This window comes from Saimiri boliviensis, chromosome X (genome assembly GCF_048565385.1).
Source record: "Saimiri boliviensis isolate mSaiBol1 chromosome X, mSaiBol1.pri, whole genome shotgun sequence".
Lineage (NCBI taxonomy): Eukaryota > Metazoa > Chordata > Mammalia > Primates > Cebidae > Saimiri > Saimiri boliviensis.
Genome location: NC_133470.1, coordinates 67,381,085 through 67,385,297, shown reverse-complemented (window position 1 = coordinate 67,385,297; position 4,213 = coordinate 67,381,085). Strand labels below are relative to the sequence as shown.

General features: G+C 39.2%; 1 pseudogene; it reads left to right on the top strand.

The window, feature by feature from the left end:
* Window positions 1-1,570: 1,570 nt before the first annotated feature.
* Window positions 1,571-3,987, top strand: LOC101043584 (chromosome-associated kinesin KIF4A-like; annotated as a pseudogene).
* The last annotated feature ends 226 nt before the right edge of the window (window positions 3,988-4,213 follow it).

Below are 4,213 nucleotides of genomic sequence, written 5' to 3'. Positions count from 1 at the left end.
AAACTGTGTAAAATTATTAATTTCTGAAAGTGATAAACACATAAATACTATATAATGTTTAAATTACACACCTTAAGTGTATAACACTCAAAATAATGGGAAGCAAGAACTAAGACAGATATATACAGGGTAATGTTTGTATCAGTTTGTTTTACAATAGCCGAAAGGAGAAAACAACCTATATTTCTATGAAAAGATGAACTGATAAAACATTCATGGTATATACACACAATGGTGTACATATACAATAGATATATACATACAATGGAATATTATTCAGCCTTGAAAAGAATGACATTCTGAAATATGGTTCAACATAGATTAACCTTGGAAACATTATGCTTAGTCAAATAAGCCAGAGACAAAATGACAAATATTACATAATTTTACATATATAATGCACCTATAATAAGTAAATTTATATAGCCAGAAAGTAGATTAGCAGTTAGTATAGGATATGACAAGGGAGAATGGAAAGTCATTATTTAATGGTTACACAACCTTTGATTAAGATGGAGAAAAATTTCTGAAAATGCATAGTAGCCCACAAGTGAAGACAACACAAATTTTCTTGAGTTGATTATTGAAAAAAAACAAAATGTGGTATATATATAAAAATATATCACCCTGATTTTCAGTTGAACCCTTTGAGTATGCCATTTACATTTTCTTTAGACGTTGATTGTTAGAGTAGGTTAAGAGTTTTGCACAATAGTCTCTTATAATTTAAACAATTGTTTTTATTTCTGATTAAATCACATTTCTTACCCCTATAACTTATCAAGGTTGTATCTATTATTTTTTAATATTAGTATCATTAATTACTTACTCAATTCCTTTGATATATATAGGCTTATTCAGATTATGTATTTTTTTGGTGTGAGACATGGCAGATTGTGTCTTTCAAGGACTTGGTCCGTTTCTTGAAGATTATCAACTCTGTATTCATAGAGCTGTTTAAAATATTCCTTCTGAAAATAAATTGTTTCATTTCTTTCTCCTTCCTTCTTTCCTTCCTTTCTTTTGTTTCTTTCTTTCTCCTTCCCTCCCTCATTCCCTCCTTCCTTCCTTCCTTCCTTCCTTTCTTCTTTCTTTCTCTTTCTTTCTGACACAGTCTCACTTCACCACCCAGACAGGAGTGCAGCGGTACAATCTTGGCTCACTGTAACCTCTTCTTCCCAGGTGCAAGGGATTCTTGTGCCTCAGCCACCCACGTAGCTGGGTTTACTGGTGCATGCCACCACACCTGGCTAATTTTTCTTGTGTTTTTAGTAAAGACAAGGTTTCACCATGTGAGCTAGGCTGGTCTTGAACTCCGGACCTCAAGGGATCCTCCCACCTCAGTCTCCTAATGTACTGTGATTACGGGTGTGAGCTGCCACCCCTTTAGAATATATATTGTTCTACCAAAAAGACACATGCACTCATATATTCATTGCAGCACTATTCACAATAGCAAAAACATAACCTAGAAGCCCATCAATAGCGGACTGTGTGAAGAAACTGTAGTAAGGGGACACCTGGGGAGAACCAGGAAGAGACATTTATTTCAAGGCAGTCCTGAGATAGGATCATGAAGGAAGAGGTGAAGGAAATTCCTGTAAGCATGACATTGAGTTGTTGCCCTTTGATGCCCAAAGAGATTAGCGAGGGCTGCCAGATGTGCCTTTTCTTTGTGCCCAGAGAGTCTCAGGTGGTGGTTTGTACTGATAAATTCTTCATCTATGATTTTGTGTTTGATACCTGTAATGAACAGGAAAACGTCTTCAATACAACAGTAGCATCACTCATATAAGGTGTATTTAAAAGATACAATGCAATGGTCCTGGCCTATGGGCAGACTTGCTCTGGAAAAAAAAGAAAAAAGAAAAAAGAAAAAAAACCCTATTCAACGGGAGGTGCATACACTGCAGAGCAAGAGAATGAACTAACAGTCGGGGTTATTCTTAGGGTAATACAATTGCTCTTCAAAGAAATTGGTAGAGTGAATTTACTCTGAAAGTGTCTTACTTAGATATTTACAGTGAAAAATTTTGAATATTCGATGCCCATCTCATGAGAAAGCTCAAAGAAATATATGGGAAGTTCCTAAGGAAGACGTAAAGATTGTGGGACTCACTGAGAAGACAGTTTTAGTTGCCTTGGATACTATTTCCTATTTGGAGCAGGGCAACAACTCTAGGAATATGGCCTCCACAGCTGTGAACTCTCAGTCATCCCAATCTCATGCCATCTTTACGATCTCCGTAGAGCAAGAAAGAAAAGTGACAAAAATAGCAACTTTCACTCTAAACTGCATCTTGTAGACCTCACAGGATCAGAAAGAGAGAAGAAAATCAAGGCTGAAGGGGATCGTCTAAAAAAGGGTAATAATATTAACTGAGGCCTCCTATACTTGGAAAATGTAATCAGTGCTCTTGTAGATGATAAAAAAGGTGACTTTGTGTCCTACAGAGATTCCAAATCACAGATAAACACAAGGAGATTCAGAGCCATGGAATGGAAAGCATTGCAGCTTGAGTGAAGAAATGGCTTGGAAAAAAAAATTGAGGTTATGGTCAGTATTAAGGAAGCCAAATGCCACCTGAATGGCCTCCTTGAAGATGGAAAGACCCTGGCTCAGGATGTGGCTCAACCCAAAGAATAAAAGGAATCTGGGGAGCATCCACCTCCTAAACTCTGGATTCATACATTCTCCTTTACTGAAGTGTGTGGTCAATTTCGGAGTCAGAAGATTATATTACAAAGCATATTGAAAGCCTAGAGACTGAAATGGAACTCAGGAATGCTCAGACTGCTGACCTACAGCAGAAGCTGCTGAATGCAGAAAGCGAAGACTAGCCAGAACAACACTGGGAGAATATTGCCACCATTCTGGAAGCAAAATGTGCCCTAAAATATTTTATTAAAGAGCTGTTCTCCTCCAAAATACAGATCAGCAAACTTGAAAGCAGCCTGAAACAGAGAAAAGCCAGCTATGCTGACATGCAGAAGATGCTGTTTAAGGAACAAAATCATTTTGCTGAGACAGAGACAGAGTTACAAGCTGAGCTGGTCAAAATAACACAAAGAGAAGGTACTGTACCTTCTTGGCCAGCTGCACCAAAGCCAAATGGCAGAGAAGCAGTTTGAGGAATCTGTCAGTGAAAAGTAACAGCAGCTTCTGAGGACACTGAAGTGTCAGGATGAAGAACTTGAGAAGATGTGAGAACTGTGTGAGCAAAATCAGCAGCTTCTCAAAGAGAATAAAATCATCAAGCAGGAACTGACCCTCCCCCAGGTAGCCAGCCGACAGAAACATTTTCCTAAGGATACCCTTCTATCTTCAGACTCTTCTTTTGAATATGTTCCACCTAAGCCAAAACCTTCTCATGTTAAAGTTCCTGGAGCAAAGCATGGACATCAGGGATCTAAAATATTGTTTAGAGCATTCTGTGAATGAGCATGAGGATGGTGATAGTGATGGCGATGGTGATAGGGGGATGATGAGGAATGGAAGACAACAAAATAGTTAAGGTGTCCAGGAAGAACATCCAAGGGTGTTCATGCAAGGACTGGTGTGGGAACAAGCAGTGTCGGTGCAGGAAACAAAATTCAGACTGTGGTGTGGACTGTAGCTGTGACCCCACAAAGTGTTGGAACCAACAGCAAGGCAAGAATATCTTGGGCACTGTTGAATGGACTTAGGATTCTGAAGGGTCCTTCAAACTGGAGGATCCTACCAAGGTGACCCCAGAATTGAGCTTCTTTAACACCATCTGTGCCACTCCCAATAGCAAGATCCTGAAAGAGATGTGTGACGTGGAGCAGATGCTGTCAAGGAAGACTGCTCCAGTTTCCACACTCCCTCTTGACCTCCCAGAGTTGAAACATGTAGCAACAGAATATCAAGAAAATAAGGCTCTAGGAAAGAAAAAGAAATAAGCTCTGGCCAGGAACACCAGCTTCTTCTTTGGCTGCTTCCCTATTGAACAAGAGGCCCACTGAAGTTGAAGGCGTCATCTCCATCCCCCGCTCTGGCTTGGGAAATGCGTTCAGGTTACAGCCAGAAGGGGTTTTTTAAATGACTTTCCTGGATTTCACGTTTCTTACTGTTGAAAAAAAAAAAAAAAAAAAAAAAAAAAAAAAAAAAGATCATTACTGACAAGAAGGTAACCTTTATTGGATGTTGGCCCTCAGCCTCCAGGTCCAGACTACTACTGTCTGTTCTCCA